Source organism: Triturus cristatus, chromosome 4_2 (assembly GCF_964204655.1).
Source record: "Triturus cristatus chromosome 4_2, aTriCri1.1, whole genome shotgun sequence".
Taxonomy (NCBI): Eukaryota; Metazoa; Chordata; class Amphibia; order Caudata; family Salamandridae; genus Triturus; species Triturus cristatus.
This window is the reverse complement of record NC_140586.1, coordinates 593,662,784-593,689,283: the sequence shown is the minus strand read 5'-3', so window position 1 is coordinate 593,689,283 and position 26,500 is coordinate 593,662,784. Positions and strand designations below refer to the sequence as shown.

General features: G+C 48.1%; 1 protein-coding gene across 1 annotated transcript in view; it reads left to right on the top strand.

Annotated features, from left to right (window-relative positions):
* ACADM (acyl-CoA dehydrogenase medium chain) overlaps nt 1-26,500 on the top strand; it is a 450,379-nt gene that overhangs the window by 82,338 nt on the left and 341,541 nt on the right. The window lies entirely within an intron of this gene.

Here is a 26,500-nt window from a genome sequence, read left to right as displayed (position 1 = left end):
CTGTCTTAAAAATGAATTTCATGATGGAGTGTGTTAGATAAACATTTACTGCCTGAAAATAACATACTCTACAATCTTTGGACGAGAGTATGAAGTTGTTAGTAATGAGGTAGGCCTCTTCGTTGTTAGTCATAGTGAGAGAAGAGCTACTGCATCTTAGTTAGAGCCCTTCAATATCATTCTGGACTTTACTCCTGAACATAAAACCCACATTTTATAATTTGCATGCATCACTCTCACATATGTTTGTACCATGTTAGATTAGTATTCTTAAATGATATCTTCGTTCTTTTTGTTTCTGTAGTCCATAGCTTCTTAAAATTTTGACTTCTGTCACTCCCCACCACCCCAACGTAACCCTTACTAAAACCTCCACTGAATCATTATTGGAATCCAGGGACCCACATGGAGTCATTACAGGAAGCAGGGGACCCCGGCCAAAGCATTTTCGATGATTCAAGGTGCAAAGCAATACACACAAAATACAGAAACAAGCATTCATCAAACAAATACACAAAAGATTAAATATGTTATTTAGTTCACTAACCTATTTTGAAATGTCAAAATTGCAATGGGCGGTTGGGAGCATTTCTAAATTAATCAAGGTCACTCATCTACCATACTTAATTTTGTTTGATGCCCTTGCTCTACTACCACAAATCAATCTGAGGACACTAACTTCATTTTTAGCTTCCAATTTCCTTTACATTTACAGAATGGTTTGAAATTTCCAACTTTAGATTTTGCTTCTTTATTTGTATAAATTTTATTAAACTGTGAATATCATTTAATTTTTGATGCAGTCGTGGACCCCTTGAGTAGGCTTCGCCAGGGGTACCCGGACCACAGGTTTAGAACCACTGCTGCAGAACATCTAAGCGGACCAGGAAAGCTGCCATTATCAAACCTATTTCTGTTTTTCAATATGCATACTTTGCCTCTGTATGTGTTTACCCGCAAATACAATATCTTGTGCCTCTTCTCCGTTAAACCTGTATTCCTAGCTAAACCATGCCTCTAGAAAACAATCACTGAAAAAAATTGTACCGCAAAACAGACTCTTATGTTTCGAACTCCTAGAAGACCACCCCACTATCTGACAAAACCCTGAACTGTGGTGGCTCTCCCATAGGGGCGTCGCCCCACTGCTTTCTCGCAGTGCGAGAAGGCAATAACATAAATGGTAAAACTACCATTTATGTTTCTGCTTCTCGCAATGCGAGAAAGCAGAAGTGCCTGGGCCTGGTTGGGGGCGGGTGGGTGGGCGGTCCTGCTCGAGGGCAGGGGGGGGGGGGGGGGGAGTGGTTTACCCACTGTTGTGGGTACTGACTGTTTGGTCAGCCCCAGGGCCGAACAAAGCAGTCATGTGCACTCCTCCTTCTTCTCTATGTAGGCTGCTGCATGCAGCCTACATAGAGAGAATGGCCCGGCTGGGGAGCTCTCTGCTGCACCTCACAGCGTTGTGATTGGCTTAGGGCCGGCCGGGGAAAGAAGCTGGCTGCTTCCTGTTCCTGCACGGGACCCGGCTGCACCATCACACCAGCCAGGAGCGTAGGTGGCGCTGGCAGTAAGGTAGGTTAAGTTTTATTTTTTTTATTGCTGGCTGGCTGGCTGGCATTTGGCATTGAAACGTTCACTGTGCTAACAATGGCAAGGCCACCTTAGTCTGCCATTTCGCGCTGTAAAATAAACAGTTGTTGCCCTGATGCAGAGTTTGGGGAAATTCAAGGCACCAATTACAGATTCTCCGAGGAGAGATATTTATGAAGACAGAGGGCAGGGCGCTGGGCAGGTCTTTTCTGAGGAACCCGAAATTCCGACCCCTGAGCAAATTGGAGTTTGCACAGGATCGAAATGCAGCACCCCACTCGGGAATCGGGGCCTAAACTGAGTGGTATTAATGCCCAATATGGCGTCGAGGAGCCCTGACAAAGTCTCTCCACTCAGGTAGCACTGCTGGTTAGGAGCAGCCTTTGCTCCCTGGTTCTACATAGGCCGCATGGAGTAAAGTAAGACTAATCCCTAACTGGCCTCACTGTGTCACCCTCTTCTACCCAACCCCCAGGGCCTCAGGCTGCGAGGAAATCGAGGAGCTCCTGACTGCGTGTATTTCTGTGCTTGGGCCTTTCGTCAAATGGGTGCTGCGGGAGCACCCCGGGGCTGGCATCTGTCCATTTGAGTTAGAATGAAACCGTGTTTGCCTAATTATTTCTCGTGTATTGGTGGCAATTCAAAGTTAATTTTGTTTCATTTTTCCATGAGGAGCAGCCTTTGTGAGGAAGCATTTTAGTCCTAGGTAGCCGCCCTGTAATATTTCACCGTTTGCTTCAAAGAAATTTCCTTTTGATGGAACTGATGGCAGGTACACGGTGTAGCTAAGCAATTGGAGTGCACGGATGCTGCAGGGTGCCGGTGCAAATGCATCAGAGGAAACCCTATTGAAACTCTCACCCCGCTTTTAAAGTAAAAAAATTAGTGAGGTCCCCAGATAAAATGCCCTTCCTCATCAGTCGTGTTAAGGCGAGATAATCTGTAAATTGCCGCCTAATTTGATTTGTCAACTTTTCTGGCCACTGAGGGGTTTTTCCTGCGTGGTGGAAAGTAGGCCGAGCAGTTGACTAAACTGATAATGTGAACAAAGAAGTGATTGCTGTGTAAAATATACATGGTTCCAAATGTACAAAAGTTACCGCAGCAGCATAAAGTTTTATTGACTTTGCTGCAGAAATATAATCCATGCCACTGCCAAATATTGTGAGGAGTAGTCACTGCATGCAACAGGCTATATAAAATTTTGGTTACATCTGCCCAGGCCGCGCGCTCCATCAATTAATCATCTTAAAAGTCCATCCAGGAAACACGGTTGCACTTAGATCATAAAAATCACATACGAAGGAATTACAGCATGTAACCGTGATTGTGCCAGAAAAATAAAACACAGAATGTTACTCACGGAAAGGTAGCGCTGCTAGAAATTTACGGCGCTGAAGCGCTATGGCATACTAGTTGTGAATGCATCAAAGATGCACGTACAAGGTTATGCACATGCAGTCAATTAGGCCACTGGTGTTTGCGGATTCATCGGGGTCTGCCCTAGTGTTCAGCCTCGTACTGCCCATAATAGCGACATTCTTACTCGAAGATTCAGTAAATCGGTTGAAGGGGGATTGACCCCCAAAATGATTCACAAATAGAATCTGTTGGTTTTAAAGCAAAATTGAAAATGTCAACTACCAAAGAGTTTAATTGTCTGAAAAGAAACTGGTGATATGAATGTGATTTCAATTTAAGCTTATTTCGGACACAGCTCTTAAAACATTACAAGTTTGAAACTAAATCCAGTAACAAGAAATGCAAATAAATATTAAAACAAGCAGCATCATTACACTTAGTAAGTCTTGCTCCTGTAACTGGTCAGTGCTGCCATCACAGCATCAAATACTTCACTAAACTAAAAACTAAAAACCCTTCTCTTCATAGAAGCTTTTGATACAGCCCTGAGGCACTCTACAACCTAAAGATCTGGTCCGTTTCTCTGTTTGTTTCTCTCTCTTCCAGAGCGCTAAGAGACCTGGCGGTGTATATGCGCTATATTAACCTCTTGAGTGCCCATGACGAGCTGGTCTCGTCATAGGCCGCGGTTGCGCTGTGCCCATGACGAGACCAGCTCGTCATAAACCCCGCCCGCTAATGCAACGGCCGGCACAGGGCGGGGAAAGGGGCGGGCACTCAAGGGGTTAAGAGTAAATTAACATAACAGAGGTGGTATCGCAAAGTCTGTTATTAACTTCTATGGATATAGTGAATAAGCAGCTACTTATGTCATAATCGTATGGGATCTTTTTATTTATTAACCAACTTGCTTACTCAAATTTGCTTGAAAATGCGCCATTTGCCCAATTTTTTTTTCTCAAAATTGTCTCGGGGGAAATTCCCTGAACCTCTCTTTTGCTGGTCAGGCTCGCTCGCTCGCCACAGAACTCATGCACAACTTTTACGCCTCACCTTTTTCAAAAGTCACCAGCCGCCACTGACCCTGAAATTTCGATAAAAGGTTTGGACTTTAAAGCAATTACGTTCATGTTCAACATTGCATCAAACGGAGCAATTCACAAAGGTATTTTCTGCCACAAACATAGCTTACTGGTAAGAATATTTGTGAATTCCTGTAAGTAGTATATTTGCACCTGTATGTTGGCGTGCGGATACTGGGCATATTTCTCACGTTTCTGTCAATTAGTCCAATAGAGTTTAAGATGAGAAAAAATGATAAAGCCATTATAAATAACCATGGTCAAAGTCTAACTTTTGCATTCTTTTAAGCAGGTTGAGAGGTGGGACCATTTGTAATATGGAATTTTGCAGCCAAAACCCTGCAATTTTCAAAAATCCTATAGTTTGCTACCTCAAAGTTCCCTTTTTCTAAAGGGTTTTCTGACTAGCAAAATGGAGCTACCAACCCATACGGAATCAAAAGTTGGAAGTGGCCTGTAAGAACTTTCCTTACAAATTGCGAGTCAGTATGATAAATCTCAATGCTTTGCAATCAGAATTGCATTCACGGACCATTGCTCAGTTACAGACTCCCAAGTTGGGGGGGGGGGTAACTGAATTGCAAAGGATTCCTTTTGTACCCCTTCTCCTTGTTAAATCAGGGTGGCAGCCCAGGGGAGCATGCATTGGGCCAGAATACCACTTCCTGCTCTCACTGAAGTTTTCCAAATCGGAAAACATTTTTTTTCCTTGATGCTTGGGCTGCTCAAATAATTGAACAAAATCAGTTTTACAATGCAGTTGAAGGGATGGTGGTCTGTTGCCCCTTGCATGCCATCCTCCTTATGATTGTAGCCAAATTGTAACCGGCCTAATGTATACTAAGTAGTCAGGTCATTCTGCCCCCCCCCTCCCCCCTGCATACACACACAACCACCACCCCCACAACTCCTTACTTTGAGAAAAGATCTTAGAAATGGTTTGGATACAAAAATAAAATATTGTTCACAAAAGTCGGTGTAAAATATGCTGTCAAGATTTTGGTACACTAGACCCTTGGTTCTATCTGCAGTGTTAATTTTTCCTCTCCGCTATGAGGGCATCTTGGCATTTGGATAGAAATTCTTTGTAATTTGATCCTCATTTCACGTGAAACCCCCCATGTTTCCATGATGACAAAGTTACGGAAAAGCACACATGACATCGAAAGCTGGAACATGATAAAAGAAATTCATGTTTTTTTTGTCTGTTTAATGCTACGAAAGAGAATTATAGTATTTGCATAGTGGCAATAATTTAATGCATTTTAATTGTCAAAATTTTTATTTAGGCTTATCACTGAAATCGCATCATTAAACCTGATTTGTTGGATAAAATCATCAAACGGGACAGCACATGGCCCTTTCCCTCATTTGTGCCTCTTTAAGCCCCTGCTAGAAAATTTGGTTTTAATGTCTCTTTTCTGATGTTGGAGTTTACAATGTACAGTGATGAGGAATGTTTTACAGCAACATTGTTAATCTACATCTTGCATAAAAAATAAATTGAAGTAGTTGGAGCAGAACATCTTCTTTTGAAATTCCTACTATTGTATGTAGTTTTTTTTTAATTCAAATTGTTCGAGTTTTCAAGAAAAGAACAATAACTGGAATCACAATAATAACAATAATACTGACATATATAATGAAAACAAGGAAAAATTACGAAAGAAGAAAGACAGTAAGTTATCTAGCTGTGTTGCAGTAGGAGTTGCAGTTATGTTAGAGAGCTACAGGTGGTCTATGAATAACACAATCTACATTCGTTCTATGATAAAAATACATTGCAGGCGTACAATAAAGGACATAGCAGATTATATACGATACATTATAGGAAATCGTAAAACAATCCTAAAGGAGACGTAAGCCATAAGGCTCTGATCCATGTTTACTAACCATTCTGCCTTGGTTGGGACCTCTTAGCTATCCCACAGTCTAGCTTCAACACTGTGTGACACTTGTAACCCCCAGTCGGGAACTTTATCATATTGTGATAGTGCAGTCGTAATCTATATTCCCAGTATAAATAATTTTGCCCTTCTATCGTCTTATTTTCCATTATTTTAGTTAGGTTAGTTACCACCGCTTTCCGAAAATCCTCGTAAATTGGGTAGACCTAGATGGTGCGGAATTCAATTCCCACTTGACCGCAGCTTCCAAGGCTGAGGTCAGAGTTGACCCTCCACAGTGATTGGGAATGTCATATGCTGTTCGATAATTTAAGCGGAACCAGTAGGAATCCTGCTCTGATGGCTACCTCCCACAAGTACCACAAATCTTGGAGTACCCGCAGTGGCGTCCGATGGCTCGTGAGTGGCGGGACAGTGGGGGAGGGGTACAGAGGGGTTGAGGGGGGCTTGAGCGCGTATTATTATTTTTTTTAACTTACCTTGCGCTGTTCCTGCATCTCTGCTCCTGCTCTCCTCTTAACAGGAAGCACAGCCAGGCCCGACTGAACAACTACAACACTGCAATGGTCTGAGTGCTGTGACAAAGCCAGGGGCTGGAGGAGTGGGCATGTTCTCTATGCATGCTGTAATGCAGCCTGCATGGAGAACAGAGAAAGTGCGCTAGACTGGCTTGGGCGGCCCAAGAGGGCAGACCAAACAGTCATTGAGCACTTAGGAGTGGGCAAACCACTCCTCCCCTGCTCCCAGAGCACAGCAGCACCACCCGCCCGCCCACAAAGCAGCACAAAGAATAAAATAACTCAGTTATTATAATTTTATGTTTCGTGCTTTGCACTACTCAAAAGCAGTGGGGTGAGGCTCCTCCGCCATAGCGGAGGATCCGCCACTAAGTACCGATTATATTAGATGTCACCTGAAAACAGCTCTGCACCAAAACAACATGCAGCTAAGGGAAATATGTTTTCACAGAAGGGTGGTGGGGATGCCGTTCATGGCTTGGCGCCAATGGTGTAGGCGGCACTAACCAGTGCTCCTGTCGGTAAAGCCCTATCTTGTGCCATCCTGACGAAATGCGTTACAACAAACAATTGATGGACGGAATGCTGACAATGCAGACATTCTCCCCCAGTCAAGAGATCTGGGTTAAATCCATCATTCTTTTGCCCACTACACCACCCCAGTTTAGACATGGCCATATGCAAATCAGTCTTGACCCTGTGCCTCATGGGAACAGTCCAGCCCGAACTGCCGAGCCATGTCTTCCCTGGACCGGAATCAAGCATCCTAGGACCGGTTTCTGGCTATCAGCCGTCATCAGCCAGGATAGCTTGACTCCAGTGGCGTAGTGAGCACGGGTCCCACGTCTGGGAATACTCATCCCACTTAGGGCGAAAAGCGTTACAACAAACAATTGATGGACGGAATGCTGACTAAATGCGACCGACTCTGGGACCATAAAACAGCTCTTAAAAAAAAAAAAAAACCCAGCACCCGAGAATGCCATTGTTAAGCTGAAGATGGGCATCAAAACGGAAGTTGGAGGGGTCAGGTGTCTTGGCTGGCGAAGCGGCTGTGGGCCGCATTGCATGGGAGAAAACACAACATAGCGGCCCAGGAGCAGCTGCGATACTGCTGGAGGTTGATCCACAAGTGTTACCGGACAGCGTTGAAGAGCAGGAGAGCGTTACTGCATGGGAGGCCTCAGTGGAGTGGCTTGTTGACCCAACTGGGCCATGGGCAAGCGGCGGCGCAGCACTGGGAGAGAGCGGGAAAGGAAATGAGTGGGCGGAGGCATACAGGAACTTCACCTAGGTGGCGTGCATCCTAAGGGGGGGGGGGGGGGACTCACGGGGTCAGAGTCGGATGTAGAGAGCTGGCGTTACTGTTGGTAAGTGGTGGCCCTCAGCAAGACCCGACCACGTAGGATGATGGAGAGGTGGGCACTTTGGTCTGCGATTGGCTGTACGGTGCTTGGGGCTGCATGAGGGCTTCTCCCCACTCTGAAACTTTGAAGCGCAACCTAAGCGGCCTGCATCCCAAAAGGGGCATTCATGGCATGGCTGGGCGTGAAGAGTCGGCGAGACTGCTGCCAGGTGGTAGCCCGCAGCAAGACTCGACCCCGTAAGATGACTGAGGGGAGGGCACTTCGGGCTCGATAAAAGTTGGTGCTGCACACTGAAACCTGTCCCTGGAGACGTGAGCTATTCCACCAGCACAGGCCTCACCCAGTATAGCCCACAGCTAGGACTGGAGGAGAGGGCTGGGGTGTGCAAGGGCTAACCTAGTGAGGGCGGCCAGTATGGCCTGGCACCAAAGGGATTGGCTACGTGACCCGCGTCCGTGTGACAATAGTCCGGATCCGTGGTGAGAAACCAGCCCTTGTATGAGGAAACCCTTGCCCCCCCCCCCACTTTAATCTACCACAGAGTCGAAGGCCTAGGAGTCATCCCTGCTACATGGGAGATCACCCAGCATAGCATTCATCGACTGGCTGACCAGGCCGCAGCGGGACACATCTGATCCCAGTGAGGGCCCAGCGCAGAGTGACCTGGCGGGGAGAAAAAAGGATGTGGTGGCTGGTAGACTTGGGCCTGCAGTGTGAGCGGGTACTACAGGGCAGCGGTGAGAGAAGTGCTCTGGACCGTGATCGGCAGTAGGGCGCTAGCTGCCCTGTCAGGACCCCTCCCACCCCCCACCCATTCTAGTCTGCGGCATTGCTGAACACTATTTTTGTGTAAATAAAAGTTTATAATGTTTTGCCCTTGAATATTGTGAATTACTTTGACAGGTGTATCTTAAATCATGTTTCTTAGTGTTCCCACTAGGGCCTTTTTGTCATATGTACCGCATTTCTACCCAGGTCCTAGCGATTTAGCTGGGTCAACCCCTTGTTTTGTAACGAACACTGCTGGCTGGCACCGGGGACAGACCGATCAACCAAGAGTAACCTACTCTTTTGATATTGGCCTGAGAAGGGCCCACATGGACTTAAAGCCGCAAGCATCCGGTTGGTGCACGGCACTGCTGAGTTGGCCAGTGGTGTAATAGACTGGGCCAGCTAGGGTGAGGAGAGGGAGGGAAGGGGGGTAGTTCAGCTCTGAATGGCGTAAATCTGGCAACCCAGGACATGGACTTTCAGGGGACCCCGTAACAAGATGCCAAGAGGTTCAGCCCTGCCTATACGGGGGGGGGGGGACTGGATCCTACACCCACGATCGTGCCGGAGTGAGGTGCAGAAGAGCTACTGCCCTACCCACATGGTCGGTGACCTCACAAGGGCCACACTTACGGCAAAAGGTATCACTCTCTGTAAAGTAGAGAACAGTGTGGTCCGAATTTGTCCGGACTTCTCTGGAGAGGTCAAGTGGCAATTCTCCACTTAACTGAATGGGAAGAAGAGACTCCAACAGATGGGGATCCCTTATGCAATGATGTTCTAATCAAGAGTTGTGGCTCAAACTGGCACGCAAAATACCACAAAAGAGGTCTGGAATTAGATTGATCAACCGCCTCAACTGGGGCCTGGTTGGGGCCCACCCAGCCGACGCGCATGCAGAGCCATTTCAAGGTGCAGACTCCAATCTCGTACCTCAGCGATAGGACCAAGCAAGAGCGAAGGAAAGCGATGGCAGCAGTTGCTTTGCTGAATGCCAGTGAGCGAGCACAGTGTCTCCAATGACCCAGGGCGGCACACAAGACTCTGACTCTGATCTGAGGCAGATTTGCAGTCTATCTGCACTGGGTGGGCGGAACCGCCATGGATGCTCTACCTGGTCTTAATCCCCACCTTTAAGTAGGTTGTGGGTGCTGCCATGAGTAATTGTAAGTTGTAAGTTCTATAATTGTTTGGATTGGGGTATGGGAGTTGGGGGCACTAGTTGTTGTTTTGTTGAGGGGGCAAAATGAGTTGAATTCTGGGGCCATGTTCAGGGCCTATGAAGGGTCACCATCCCACAGGGGGGAGAATGCCATAGGGCGGGACAAACACTGGATCAAGCAGGAATTAAATAAATGGATACACCCATGACTTACAAAGTCTTCTCGTGGAACATTAGGGGATGCACGCAATGTCCAAGCATTATAAAGTATTGTGAGTGTGAGAAGCTGGCCTGGTATATGATGTCCACTAATGTAAGTGGGCTCCTTGCAACAGTCCAGACAACCCTTATGGTGATTTAAGAGGTCTTGGACAACCTTAGAAAGATCTCCAAAAGGTTACTGTGGAGAGCAGCCTTCAGGCTTAGTCCAGAATTAGTGTAAAGCAGCTTGTTTTTAGATTAAGTGAAAAGAACCACAGCAAGTATTTATAAAAATATGTATTTATTGTATAATACTCTCTAGTACGTTCCAGCATCTCCTTCATGGAGATAAACACAATGCACACAATACTTTAGCAAAGAAACACAGTAAATAGCACGAAATACACAGTGGACCCTATGGGGGGGCCAAACCATATACTAAAAGTGGTATAAGACCCACGACTCGGATCAAGACCAGGTCGAGAGGACGTAGAAGTGCTGGGGACCCAGGGAAACACCCAAGGTGACTAGATGGGGACCCCACTGAGAGTGTGTGCAGTGTGGAAACATGACTGCGTGCTCTGTATAACTCTACGTGTAAGTCGTGGTTGGAGTTTTTAAGATTAAGGACTCTTCCCAGTGGACCCTGAAGAAACCCAGTGAAAGACCGAAGGTTGGAGAGCCACCCCACCCGTGGATACCCTAGTACTCACGTTACCTACACCATGGAAGCTGGGTGCATACGTGTGAAGTGGTGTCTGAAACAGCTGTCAAACCCAATGAAGGACTTCAGGAAAGTGCCGCTGTGGAAGAAGGAAGAAGTGTCCGGTGAAATCCAAGGATGGATTCTTGATGAGGTGTACCTGCAAGCAGAGGGGACAGAGTCTGTCCCTCAGGAGTGACCAGGAGACTTGGAAGACAGATGCCCTCTGATGTCGAGTGTTGCAGGATGGGTGACGATGACCTGGACTCTGCAGCTGTGAGGATCAGGCTACGCTGAGGGAGGACCAGGAGCCGTGCACAAGCTGTCCTATGAAGAATATCAAGTGCTGAGGGGTCGGTGTCCGGCAGGAGCACCAACAAGCCTTGGCAAATGCAACCAACGCAGGAATTAAAGAAGGAGCAACGTCCGGACTCCCCAAAAGCAGGTGAGTCAATGTAGACCCGAGCAATCAAGGGAGTCCAAAAGAAACAAGTGTGACCCTCAAATGGATCCACAGGCCAGATGCACTGGAGTCGCAAGAGGACCTCCAGCAACTCGCCAAAAGGTGCAGTCCACGATTCACACTCGGCGGTGTGGCTGAAGATTCTGGTCACTGGCGGTGCTCGAGGTTGGGGCTACTTGAAGCCTGAAGATCTCCTTTGAAAGAAGTCAACAAGCCTGTGTAACTGCAAGTTGATGTGGTGCACAGGGGTTTGTTTATTGCAAACCCCATAAGGGATACTGGCCTCATACGTGGCAAGAGGGCAGGGCAGGCCTTGGGAGCTGTCGGAAACCACCACCTGTGTTGCAGAGTCTTGGGAGTCCGGAAGAGCTCAGGATCAGCAGACCGGTCGACTTAGTTGCTGTGACTGCGAATGCAGGGGAGTGACTCCTTTACTCCAAGGGAGATTCCTACAAGTGTCTTTAATGCTTCACAGGCCTTGGAAGGTTCCTGTATGATGCAGAGACGATGCAGCAGACTGGAAAGGAGAGGAAGTCGGGCCCAAACGAAGTCCAGCGAAGTCCAGAGTGCCCAGCGGTAGAAGTAGAATTGGTGTCTTAATTGATTCTTATCCCAAGACGATTCTAGGGACCTACAGCCCTTAAGTACTCTAGGGAAATGGTTGGGAAGAGCCAGAGGAAGGTCTGGACAGGGGGGTGGTTACTCCCATGTCCTTTGTCCAGTTTTGCACCAGAGCGGGAGCCAACAGCTCCCAGAACTGGTGTGAACTGGACTATGCACGGGGAAACTAAGTGTGCCCCTCATGCAGACTTTCTGGCGCTGACAAGTGTACCCGGTCCCAATACACTAAACCCTGTCTGGGAGGCGGTCACACCTCTCTGTGAAAGGATGCCTATTGTTCCACCTTCCGCTGCTCAAGCTTGGCTCCGCAGCAGGAGGGCAGAAATGTGTCTCTGGTCGGCAGCAACCATTTCGTGCTGTCTGGGTCGCTAACCTTTTTTGTATTGGGAGCTACTCATGTTCAATGAAACGCATGAACAGCTACTAATATTATTAGTGCTGTATAATTTTTTTTTATACTTCAACCTAGCTAAAACTTTCTAATTTAATAAGCTGGGCTGTACACAGGTGAGCTACTTGAATGTAGCTGGAGAGCTACAGTAGTTGGTACCGGGAACACTGAGAGCCTAATGGATGGCTTTTCCAGTGCTTGGAATCATACCCCCCTCACTGTTTACGGTGTGAGGGTAGGATTCCAACATGTTTGATACCAAACATGATAGGATTAGTTGCAGCCGTTTTCGAGATGGTCATCACGTAATTACACAGTGCCCCTCTATATAGTATATGGCTGCTTCACTGACAGCCCGGGAGAATAGCATCCGTAGGCTGTAGGGGTGTCCTGCTCATGCAGGGGCACCCTCTGACTTAGAACCAAGCACCCTGCCTTTAGGATTGCAAAGGCCTGCTAGAGGGGTGACTTATAGGTTTTAAGTGCAGTGACCTTAGATTATAGGAAACCTGTATCTTTAGTAAGTGGTGAAAGCACCAACTTACACAGGCGGCAATGGCAGGCCTGTAGTTCCATTTTGAATGGTCTCTCATGGGTGGCATATTGCATGCTTCAGCCCATGGGAGACTTTTGGGGTACCCATGCCCTGGATACATGGGTACCATATACAAGGGGCTTATAAGGGTACCCTAGTATCCAATCTGGGGATGGTCTTAAGTACTGAACATAACAATTTAGGGAGAACGCAGATAGACTGGGGTCCTGATTTGCAGAATCCCAGTCAGACTAGTCAAAAACAGCATGACATCAAGCAAAAAGTGGGGGTAACCATAGAAGCAGATCCTTCTTTACTATACAACAAATTATCCACATAGCTCTCTTACAAGAGACTCACCTGCTAGCCAAGGAGGGGTCAGCGTTGCAGCGCAGAGAGAGAGAGAGCAGGCTTATCACACAACCTACTCAACATATGCCAGAGGACCACTGGATTGGATTCGAGCGGGTGTCCCCTTCCAGCACATGGGGGATTTAATAGACCAGGAGGGTAGACACGTAGTGTGGACAGGCAGACTAGACTGCCAAGATGTGGCTATAATAAATGTGTATGGTTCCAATGTAAAGCAAGGCGCTTTCTTGATGGGGCTATCGAGACTCTTGCTCCATATCTGATCCACTCAACTTTTATGGGGGAGACTTTAACTGCTCACACTCCCAATTGAGGGAATCACCAGCACATCGGATGGCACGTACATTTGTGGACTGGCAGGCAAGCTTGGGGGGTTAATAGATACATGAAGACAAACATCCACAGCTCCAAGTTTACTCCAACTCATGGATACATGAACTGCACGTATGCCTAGACACATTTCTATGCACCCCCAGCATACACAGCCTAGTGTCCAACTTAGAATTCTTGAACCATATGCTGTCTGTACACAATCCAGTCCTTTTGCAGCTGAGGTGGGAGAGTCCCCACCCTCATATTTCTACCTGGCACTCAAGCCGGAATCCCTGGAAGACCAGGTAGACCTAGAGGAGATTAGAGAGAATATCTTACAATATTTTACAGACCATACAGACACGGCATCTTCCTCCCAGCTGGAGTGGGATGCTTTCAAGATGGTGATTAAGGGCTGTTGCACAGCCGGGTCGATGAGGGTCAGGAAAATTTGTGTTAGCGGAGGTAGAAGAAGAGGAACAGGAATTGAGGGACTTAAAAAACAGACCGGCGCACCCAGAAATGCAGCAGACCTTAATGGAGACTAAAGAGCGTGGCAATCCAGAACGAGTGTCTGCGATGCTTTGATTACAAGCTCTACATGGAGCAAGCTCATGCAGAGAGGGACCGCACTGGATCCTGATTAGCTTGGCTGGCAACCACAAAAAAAAGAGCGTCTTGGCCATTGTCTAAATTGAAGATTGGGAGGGACTCGGAGTATAGGTATCTTATGTTAAAAGTATTTGTAGAGCACACATTCACCATACAGTTTCATGGCACTTTATAAAGAGGGGCGGCCAGCTGCTCATTTGATCATTCATTCGTATACCTGAGAAAACCACGTTTTTTATTGTCTCCTCAAATGAGAGTAGCAAGTAGAAGATTTGATGTTAAAAGGAAGTGAATTCCGAAAGTAGGGGGCCAATACTGTGAAACTGGATCTGCCAAGTCTTTTCGGTTTAAAGGTGGGGATGGCCAACCGGATCTAGTGGGATGACTTAAAGGCCTGGACAGGGGCACACCGCTGAATGAGGGTGGAAAAAAATTCCAGGCATGTGCCGTGAAGAGATTTAAATATAAGGCATCCAACCTTAAATGCACAGCGATGAGTTACCAGGAGCCAATGTAATTTCCTCATGAAGGGAGTGACATGGTGCCATTTCGGCTGGTGATAGATCAATCTCGCTGCCTGATTTTGCACTAGTTGCAGTCTTTTCATTAATTACCCTGGGAGGCCGAAGTAGGTAGTCAGCATAGTCAAGATGTGAAATTAGGATAGGATTACTTGAATAACCGCTTCCGTTGTGAGGAATCTACTAATTTTCCTGACCTTCTGAAGTTGGAAAAAGCAGTAAGAGACTACTGTCCCGATCTGGGTCTTCAATGTGAGATCCCTATCAATTGTGATACCAAGGTTCTTGGCGGAGGAGGAAAGACGTGGCGGCACCCCCAGCTCTGCTGGCCAAAAATTTGAGATCCAGGGATTCTGAGAACCACCAGTTAGGATCAGTTCTCTTTTTATCAGGATTTAATTTTAAGTGGTTATTATTCATCCAATTGTGGATGTGTTACATAGTGGTCTGAAAATTCAGGATAGAGTCAGGGGTGTTCACAATGGTGAAAATCAGTTGCAGATCTACATAGTTGAAGGTACACATCTCACTTTCACCCAGGCGCTGAATAAGAGGAAGGGGATACAAATTAAACGGGTGCAGGGACAGAGAGGAACCTTGCATGGCCCCACAGGTTAGATTTACTCTTGGAGCCGTGTATTGGGAGAGGCGGACTGATTGGAGGCGGTCATCTAAAAAGGTTGTCTGCCATTGGAGGGCGGAACCCTAGACCTCTGCGTCCCTTACACGGTTCATCAGGATTTATAAGGCCGCCGAAGCACTAGGACCTGGGTGGTACCTTTGTCAGCCTCTTTCCTTATTTCATCCAATACAGTTAGGATTACCATCTGAGTGAGGGGGCAAAAGCTTGCTTGGTGAGGATGTACAAATTTAGATTGTTCATTGAAAGAGCAGAGACAGTTGGCCACATTGGCTTCCAGGTAAAGAGGCTGTGAAACGGTGCAGAAGCCTCCGTCCCCTCGAACTATCGGCCTAATTTTCTTAATTAGTTGGACCATATCCGCTTCTTTGAAAAATTGGCGGGTGAAGCCCTGATTTAGTGAGTCATTTAGAAGAGATAGGGCCGTTTCAGGGCATGAAAGGTAGATTTCTCTGAAGATATGGGTGGGGGAGCCTGATTTGACTTTGGTTAACAGGTCCGGGAAGGCATCTCTGCTGATGGCCGGGAACTGATGTAAAGAATGGGGGTTCATGGATGTCACATACTGTTCACCAGAGGCTGGATTTATCGGAATACTTGCTTTAATAGAGCTAATTTTATCAATGAAGAAAGTGTTCAGGGAGTTGCACAGTGCCCGGGTAGAGACTAATTTTGCAGTGATTCTACTTGGGTTTGATAATTCCATTCACAATCGCAAATATCTTTAGATTTATTTGTAGAATTCAAAATCTTGTTAGAGAAATGAGTGGCTTTAGTTTGTAGAATGGAATTTTTCATATTGTTTAAGTTGAGCTTGATAAATGTCTTTTTAAAAAAAAAAAAAAGTTTTTATCAGGACTGTAATTTCGTCTCCAAGTATGTTCAGACCGACTTTGGGCTAGTTTTTGGGCTTTTAAATCATCTGAGGACCACCTCTGAGCATCATGGCCCCTGACTGTTATAACTTTCTTCAGAGTGGCGTAGGAGTTACTGGTGGCTGTCAGCCAGGATCAAATATTTTCTTCATTTTGGTTGAAAGAGTGCTGATGTGTGGGTGCAGTAGATCTCAACAAGTTGCAGAAGGCACTGATATTATGATTCCAGGACCGTGTCTAATCCAGTCATTCAGGGAAAAGTTTAGTAAAAAGTGGTTGTACCAGGTGCAGGAGCACACTGTCGGATTGGACACTGTAAGATTAATGGTCCAAGTTTGGTCAAGGATATGGCCTTTTGTATGAGGTGGCAGTGTCACACGTTGGGTGAAATTCAACCACGTTGAGAAGGTCGTTCATTTCTGTTAAGTGTGGATCACCCAACTAATTATTGGCCCAATAATTAAAATCCCCTATTTATATTTTGGCATGGTGGATTACTAAATGAGCTATTTGTTTCGTCAATAGTTGGTGGGGGAGGGGGAAGAGAGGCATTTTGTGAGAGGGTCTGTACAACAATGCACAGATCGGGGGGGGTGAGGGAAGAGTCCAGTTTAATGACTAGGCTTTCCACGGAGGTGATATCTATCCCTGTGAGGGTAGTGAACTTCAACTCTTGACGAATTATAGCTGTACCCCTCCTCCAGTTTTCCCTACATGCCGATTGGCTTGAAGAATGTAGTAGTGGCTAGGAAGGTTGGACTCCAATCTTGTTTCAGTTAGGGAAAGTATATCTGGTTTGGCGGAGTCCAAGAGATAGAATATTGCCAATTGGTGTTTAGCCAGAAACCGAGTGTTCAGATATTTCTAGGTTAGGTCAGGCGCCTTGTGTTTATCCTTTTTCCGTGTAAAGTTTCCAATGGGGGGAGGAGAGTTAAGTTCAGGGCGGTTGTCCCTGGGATTCATGATCCCCAGGTTAATAAGTCTAGCATGGATCTCAGGATTGAGTGGATAATTTTTGGAGTACTGTTTGAGTTATGGAATAAGTTAGAATTTGGGCATGGTGGCTAGCCCTAGCCCCGGACGGGCACAGATGGGCTTGCCTTTGACGAGCTGTTGGTGCACCCGCTGTGCACGTCTGCTACGCTCCTGCGCTTCAACCGGCATTAAATGGCCAGGAGCAGCTTGGTGGCCGCGCCCATCGTGATTTGCTGCCACTAATTGGGCTGGAGAGTGCGACCAGTGTCGGGCCCTGAAAGGAGCAGGGAGAGATGAGTATCCGGTAGGCAAGTCAAATTCAAAAACCGTATTACACAATATTTAAAAGCATGTTTAAAAGCATAAAGGAAATGTTTAAAGAAAACAAATGCCCAGAGCATCAGCGTTACCTCTAATGCATTACATCTGAAGAGATCCTTCAGCATTTCCTTAGTTACTGTGCCAGCCTATATAGGCGTGCCGCAGGGCATGATGGAGTGAATCAGGACTTTCTCACACCACTACCCCATCCAAACCTTACCGCTGAAGAGGCGGAGATGCTGGGTGAGAATGTCACCATATAGGAAGTGAAGGCAGCAATTAAGGGACTGGCGAGGGGTAAAACTGGGTACAGTGGAGTTTTAAGTCACCTACTCTACAATGGGATCCCTCTCCAGCTCTTCAGGTAAGGCCCTGTTAGTACCACTCCTAAAACTGGGTAAACCACCCGATGACTGTAGGGCTTATCGGCCATTGTCGATGCTCAGTCTGAATTTCAAAATACTGAGTAGAATCTTAGTCTCTAGGCCCCTCCCGTATAGGACTAAACTAGCACTTCCTGACCAGGCAGGATTTATCCTTGGCCAAAACATAGTACTCTATACACGGCGACTATTATCAATATTGGAAGCTAATGATTATGGTGGTGAGGAGGCAACTTTGTTAACAATAGACCTAGAAAAGACTTTCAACCGTTTTGAAGGGAGCTTTCTGTATGGGGTAGTAGAACAGATGCAATTTGGGTAGAGGCTTCCTGACGTGGGTTAGATTGCTGTACACAGACCCTAAGGATGGCATCTACTGGTTGAACAATATCGCAGCGTTAAAATAGGTAGAGGGACAAGACAGGGATGCCCCCTGTCTCCTTTAGTTCTCATGCTAGCTATGGTACCCCTGGCCAGCCTAATCCAAACTGGGAGTTGATATTCTTGTATACGGATAGGGGGGCATCACCATCCTATAAGTGCTGTATGCGGATGCCTGGTTGCTTTCCCTTTGCGATGTAGGAGATTATTTTGTGGGAGCTAGGAGAATGATTGAGGAGTTTGGAGCCCTATCTGGTCTAAAAGTCAATTGACAGAAATCTAGATTGTTCCTGAACGCAGGGGACAGCGACCTACCAGAACGCCTGGGAACCCTGCAGTGGGAGCCTCGAGGCTTCTCTTCTATGGGGGGGTTAGGATTTCCCACCACCTGACAGATCTGGTTGAAAGTAATGTGGGAATCAGGTGTTTGGTCATTGTGCTCCAATATGGATTTCTGGAAGATTCTGTCCTTGTCGGTCCGGGCACTTAAGATGATGGTGCTTCCTAAGCTATTGTATTTCTTTGCGGCGTTCCCCATTTGGATCCCTAGAATGCGATTTCTCCAAGTTAGACACCCTGATCACAGCTTTTATTTGGGGGTTAGGCTGAAAGTGGCCTTATCCATGTTAAAGCATTGCGATGCTCAACGGGGGGCCTAGCAATCCCAGACTTTGAGACTTCTTATTTGGCAGGGCAACTTCGATGGTTCACACAATTGCTTGCAGGCAGGCAGACAGACACAGGGCATCATAGTGGGGTCTTTGGTCCCAGAACTTGACGTGCTGACTAGAGTGTTATTAAAGACTGGCTGTTCTGCAGTAGATGCCACCAGAGCGATGAGCGCTCTGGCCGTGTTGGAACAGATGTCTCCAGAAGACACGCGCCCAGCCCCATAGTCACCCAACCTGCCCATGAGGATGCTGAAAGTTTTACCCCACGGGGGACAGTGGAGGGGGATGGCGGAATGGGTAACTGCAGGAGCAACAAAGGTTGGGGATCTATTCTAAGGGGGAGAACGTTTCCCCTTCTAGGACTACCGCTTGGAATTCTTGCTCCCTCACTGCCACTTTTTGCTTCACAGGGCAGCGATGGCAGCCTTCCGCCATCACTAGAAGGCTGGTACATCAGAACCAAGAAATCAAAGTCTGCCAATATATTATCCTATCTGGGGGCACTATAAAAACTGTCAATTTTTATACAGAGCAATGCGGGGAGACATGCTTCAGCCACTAGCAACCCTGCGGGCACGATGGGAAGAGGATCTAGGAGCCCCCATAGCTGACAGAGAATGGGCAAATATACTTGAGAGAACCCCCAAGGAATCTAGAAAGGCCCGATTTAAATTGATTTACTTCTATGTATTGCATTGGATGTCCCTTATCCCTGGGTGCATTAATAAATAGTTTCATACAGTAGACGCCGTCTGCCCGTAATGTGGAAAGGTTGGAGTGGAAATTCTACATAAGCTCTGGACTTGAACAGCTACTGGGAGGAGATAATGAAGGTGGTTACTAAAGTCACAAACGGTCATTCCCTGTTCTCTGGCCCAAAGCCTCATGGGCTAGTCCCTCCCCCCCCCCCTCCCCCCGTACATCCAAGCCCAAGGTTACCAGTACATTTCAAGATTTAGCTTTTTCTTTTGGCAAAAAGTGAAATTACGAGGCATTGAAAAGCCCCAGGGGGACCCAGAGTAACTGCATGGAGGTGGGAGGGGTGCGAGGGAAAGTACTGCTTAGAGAGGCTAGATGAGGGATTGATTTGCTGGAGGTAGCTAGGGCCTGGGAACCTCGAGTGGACAGCTTAAAGGACCCACAACTAGGCTCTTTGGAACCATCACCTAAGGGATCACCTGGAAGTCCTTAACAGTCCCTCAATGAATGCCTTGAGAGGCATCTACACCCTCTATGCTCTGTTACGGGGGGTCATATGTCTCTTTCGAGATGTACTCCCTTGCTTAGGGCTAACTGAACGGGAGGTACGGATATAGCAATAAGGATACACATGGATGCAACTCATGGAGGGGAGGTGGGGGGGGGGGGGGGCGGTTACAGTTCCTAAATGTTGAATAGAGGAGCAATGGACCTTCGCTAATAGTAATTATTATAGAATAATATGGTCATCTAGTGAGAAGTTGATGGGATATGAAATGCAATTTGATATATTTGTTTACAAAAAAAATGGTGTCAAAAATAGACCAATATTGTATATAAAAAAAGGGGTTTACAATACCTATTTAGGAAACCAGAATGCCTTGTTGCTTGTCTGATATCATTGGTGAAAGGGGTAAAGCATATGTTGTTTACAGTCATTGCCTTTTTATTTAAAGCAAGTCCATGAAGAAGACAAGTAAATTCCACAATATTTGAGTTGACTAAGTTGATAGGTGTTCAAGGCATATGGGAATTGTATACCACAGTAACCCGTCCATCATTTTTAGTGGAACCATGACCGCGATAGGAGGAAGGCAGCGGGTATTTGTCTCCTGCACAAGCCTTGAATCTGCATCTTCAGCATCTGCCCCTAGAAATAATGCTTCCGCACCCACACTTTAAAACGGTTTTGAATTTAAAGCCAGCCGTTGTAAAGTGTTCAAGCGATGAAGAGAAAAAATGATTCGTTATTTTGGCACTTGAGGTAGTGGACCTAGTAAAGCAATGTTAATGTTTAAAGGAAGAAAGTCGGCAAGCTTGCGCGAGCTGGTAGTAGCTTGAAAAGTGGTCGAGAGGCAAAGAAACACAACAAGGAGTGAATTGTGACTGTCGGAGGCTATATTGTGATAACATATTTTGTTATATTAGCAAGAGGCACAATTGGAGAGTTTGGATTATAAATACGGTTTGACTGGCTCTTGATTGGACAACTGTGTTGAAAGTGGAAAACCAGATTCGTGAACCAGTACTTTTCCATGCGGTATTTAAAGAAGAAATGGCTGAAGAGTGACCGGTAGGGCTCCAGGAGCAAGTTTAAGTCACAAAAATAAATAGGGAATGTGACCATATGGCCCAGACTGCTTTCAGTTTTAAGGAGATTTAGAGATGATGGCAACAGATATTGCAAGGTGGGTTAGAGCTTGTGTGTATATGGGGTATAATTCCACCCACCAGTCCTATTTGGAGACAATCAAGACTGAGCTTAGTGTACCTACCAAAACAAAATGTTCAAACGTGATTGGACCTCAGCTGAAGGGAATTACTATTTATACACAGTGAGCCTTAGATTTCTGATGAAAGTTGAACAGTCCAGCATATGGGGTTACAAATTGTAAAAAGTAGCCTTGGCAGCTTATACGAAACTTTGACTGGATTTAATACTGTGCTCTTTATAAAAGAGAGTGCATTTAAATCCAACATTTTAGAGATTTTAACCCAATCTAACTAATAGATGAGCCTGGGCTGTGCTTTGCTATTCCATGATACCAAAATATGCCATTCTATTGTCTAATAGTTTATGTAACATTAACTTCCAATCAAAGTGTGCTTTCTAAAATGAGCAGTTATTTCGATTACTATGAAATACAGTAAATCGTCTTTAACGTTTATGTTGAATAGTTTATTACTTTGTTTTTATTCCAGAAGTGTGTTTTTTCTAGAGTTCAGTGATAGGCCAGCCAAAGAGTTTCATCTCATATTCTGGAACTTCTTCAGGACAGTCATATCTTTGTATTCTACTGGTGCTTTAGCCACTTTGTAACTGTGTGCAGCAACCTATTCTTTGCACTCAAACCAATGTAACACTTTAACTTGTCAAAACTGTGTGTTGGATATTGATTGCATTATGGCTAGTGTTGTGTTGGGGCGTGGCTAGCAGCCGGAGATGGCGGACGTCTAGTAGACGAGCTCCGGGCCGGGGTCTGCAAAATCCTGTAATCTCCCACATTTCTTGGTGCTGAGGCAGTATCCGATTCCCGAGCACTGCTGCTGGAGGCTGGGGAGCTGTCCGGTGTTCCTGAGGCTGCTGCGTGACTCACCGCCACCGGCCGAGACACTGTCGCCGGCGTCGCGCAGATCCAGGCCTGGTGTGGTGGTGGAGGCGGGCTGCGGAGCTGTGGTGAGAGCGAGGCCTGTGGACGTGGTGCGGCGTGCGGCGTTGGACGGCACTAGACCTCCCGGTCTGCGGCCTGGTCGAGGAGCGGTTGGTGAAAAGACTACGCAGTGCCTGCCTGCCGATCATCGGCTACCTCATACGAGTGCTTCCCTGAGGGACGGCCGGGGTGTCCGGTGTGTCTGCACCTGCTCTGGGGCCTCGATTTGTGGAGGAGCGGTGTTCGGCCTGGCAGGCCCCCCCAGGCGGATGTACCTACGTGCGCGCTGCGTATCCTGTCAGCGTGATGAGCTGAGGCGACCCTGCAGGAGTGCTGGCCCTGGGATCTCTTCGCGCCAGGGCTCGTGAGGGGTGGTCCGGAGGCCCTGGATGAGCCCGGGGCGCTTGTGAAATATTCCTGGTGGACTGCTGTACCAGGGCGACTGCGAGGGGCTCCCCACAGACTCTGCTGATCGCCCGCAGATGGGTGCGACTGCTGGTTGCCCCCTGGTGTTGCTGTAGGGGTCCGAGATGAGCCATCTGCCGGGTGACGACCGACATTGGCGGAGGCTGCCGTAGCGACCCCGGATTCCGTGAGTAGACACCCACTTGGACGACTTGGCTGACCTGACGGTCTGTGTGGTGCTGCTGCGGGGGATACTGAGTGGGGATGGCGCCAGCGGGTCCCGTGTCGGCGGCCCTCATCGTGCTGCATATCGATGGCAAGCCGACGGGCCGACGGACCAGTCTTGGGGGACTGATTGTAGCGGTGGTTGTCTGTGATTGACGCCTGAAACCCTGCCTGCGGGAGAACAGTATCTGGGGTGCCACAGAGAAGCCCCAAAACCAGGAAGACTTTGGGGGCCCCGGATAGCCTAACATTCTGTCGTGCAGCTCTTTCCTCACATCTCCCTAAGTACTAGATTACCGAACCTACGTGCTGACCTACCCGCCTGGTGGGGACTGGCGCCTGGTCCAGGGACGGCTGTGGAGGTGCGCTTTGGGGCTTGGATCATTGCCCTTCCCTCTGCCTACCGCAGGACATAGCTCCTGGAGCAGGAATCCGTGCGGATATGTTCGGACATCCCAGTTCGCTGCCTCCCTTCCGCCTAGGCGACGTAATGGGTAGGGTCAGGCCCAGGGCACCTATGCGTCTGTCCAGTGTGTGCACTATGTCGCGCCCCCCGGTCTGCGCTGACGATCGCCCGGACCGATCATCAAGTGGGGAATCGCCAGCTACCACCCTCCTGAACCTCCTGAAAGATGACCACCGGAAGCTGGCGGATAAGGTGCGACATACGAGCCAGACGGAGCCCCTGATATCACAGGTGGCGACTCGCACCGAACAGCTCACCCTTATGCGCCAGGAGATCGATGCCCTACAGGCACGAGCTGACGATGCGGAAGTGCGCGTGCGCCGCAACAATCTCCGGATAGTGGGATACCCGGAGGGCGTGGAGGGCCCGAACCCCACGACTCGTATTGAAAACTGGCTGAAAACGGTGGGGGCCCCTTCTGGTCTCTCCCCCCACTTTACTGTGGAAAGGGCGCATCGGGTCCCTGCGGGGCGGCCCCCGTCGGGAGCCAACCCCCGCCCTATACTAGCACGTATCCTCAATTATAGGGATCATGACCATCTACTGCAAGCTGCCCGTGACAGTGGTCCGCTGCGTGTAGATAACACCACCATCCTCCTCTTCCCGGACTACACACAGGCGGTACAGCGGAAGTGCTACTCCTTTATGGAGGTGAAGGCGCGGGTCTGCGCCGCGAGCCTTCCCTTTGCGCTGCTTTTCCCGGCCAAATTGAAAGTGGTCCATCAACCGAGGTCTATCTTTTTCGACACACCAGACAGTGCATGGGACTGGCTAGACAGAAACTTCCCGGAGGTTCTCCCGGTTAGGAGGCTGGATTCTACGGTGCCGCGATCGCAGAGACCCCCACGAAGGCGGAAAAAGACTATGCTAACGCAGAGCACGTCCTCCAGCGTTCCGCCGCAGCAGCAAATCCGGGAGGGCCAACGCGAGGCACTGTGCTCGGCCTCCTCCGTTCACTCCACCCGGTCTCCGATCAGTACTAGCCCATCCCCAGGAAACTCCATGGACTCTGACACGGATGGAAGTTTAACGCTATTCCCTTCAGATTCCACTCACCTCAGCAAGGACCCTCTAGAGAGCCTCCCGGGCTGATATTCTGGCTTTTGTTCCTTATTGCGGGGCTTGCTCTCTGGAGGTGCGCTTGGGAGTGTACACCCCTTCACTGTTTATCAATGACCTCTCCTATGCACTTTGCCCACCTCAGTGGGCCATTGGACCATATTGCGTAATCCGGTTATGTATGGGTGGTTCCCCGGCCTGCCCTGTCTTGGGCGCTTCCACGATTTGCACACGTTACTGATATCTCAGTGTGTCATTAACCTATTCCCCCACTAGGCAATAGCACTGGTTTAGGTTCTGTAGTTATGATTAGTTTACAGTTTGGTCGGACGCGGTTGGGGCGTTGGACCCAGTATTGGATAACACGGTTTTTGTTTCAGGGTTGCCACGTAGTCTGGGGGGTGGGACAGGGGGGTGGGGCGAGAGGGGGTGAGGGGCTGGGGGGGAGGGGGGGATATCTCCTGCCACGATGACAGCCCCAAGGTCATATGTTTTTATATCCTGGAATGTGAGGGGCATGGGCTCCATTCAAAAACGCCACAGAGTAGTAGCCCAGTTGCACCGCCGCAAGGCTCAGATAGTATGCTTTCAAGAAACCCACCTGATACATACCGAATCCCTATGCCATTTCATACTCCGCTTTTTCTAGAGGGGCTGCAATATGGCTCCGCACAGGAGTCCCCTTTTCCTTGTTAGAAAGCCAGGTTGAGGATCAGGGTAGACAGGGCTTAATTTGTGCCGGAGCTTTCCGGTGCTTAGCACCGGCAATTTCTTGACCGGGCCGGGTCTACACTCTTCTTGCACTGCACGTCACATTTTAATTTAACTTGGTAAAAAACCTAGTTAGTGTAGTGTTACAACTTACAGTAATATGTATAATATGAAATGATGACACAGACTCTCCACTCGTGCCGCACTGCCGCCCCTGCCGCAGCTTGGTTTTCGCACGCTCACACTGTGTAATTATTTATAAATAATAAATAAACTTAACTCGAGTCATCATCATGGCGCCGATGGCGGCAATGCGCGCGACATCAGCACTGCGCGCGCCGCGGAGGCTTTCGTCACTTACTTGCTGCTGTGGGCGGGCCGGAGGAAGACACTGATTTGGGTGTTTTTGGGCTGTATTTTGGTTATGCGATGGCGGCTGTGTGCGGCAACGTGCGTAGATTTTTTAAATGTTGCTGCCACGCCCCAGCATAACCAACACCTGACCGCGCAGCGGCAGCGCGCAACAGCGGGCACGAGGCGTTAAACTAAGTTGGCCCCGGCTCCCGAGGCCCGACCGACCCGACTGTGTGGTACTCCCGTACTCCTCTACTAAGCAGCAGCAGTTGCAGCACTGAGCACCCAGGCGGCCAGGCCTAATTGCAGACGGTGTGTACTGTCTGGCTCTGGCTGGCTGCTCTGTGTTCCCGCTTCCCGAGTCCCTGCCGGTCCTAGGTAAGTTCAAGTTTCCAAGTACTACTGCTGAGTGCTGCCTAAATAAATGCCAATAGAATAATCCCCAATGTAATTTTTAATCGGGAGGGGGCGGGGCGCAGGCCGCGGGGGCCTGCCACAGTACAGAGCTGCTGGGGACGGGTCACGGGGTTAAATACTTAGTACTTTACTTACTAGTACTTCTCTCGGTATGACGTGGTTAGAGCTCAGAGCTGCGGGTGGCCAGACTCAGAGGTGCCCTGCCCAGCGTTAGGCCGATGCGGCCTGCGAGTTGGCACGACCGCTCGACCTGCTTCACTCTGCCTCCTAAGCATCAGAGAGCGGTGGTGGCTGTGGCAACTCGCTCCTTGACTGCACCTCGGCCTGCCCCTCTCACTGCCTCGCATCTTTAACAAAGAGAACTTGCAGTGAATTCTTCTCTGAATACTGGAGCAATATGTTCCGCTCTGAAACCATGCAATTACCTATTCTATTACAAACCCAGTGATTACTTATGCCTCCCTCCAACCCTGCAGTGATTCACTAAATGCTGCGAGCGTGACGACATGTGATTATACAAAGCAGTAAATAAAGAAATAGAAGTGATGAAGTCTACATTGAGACATTTTACTAACGAGGGATTAAATCCAACTTTCCACCCCTGCTGTTACTTCTCATGCTCACACAAACCCGGAAATGATTCATCAAGCTCACGCAAACCATATAGTGACTTATCATGCCTACCCAATTCCTACAGTACAGTTTCACACCAGGGGCATAGCCACCAGTGGTGCAACCGGTGCAATGCATCGGGCCCAGAGGTAGTAGGAGGCCCAT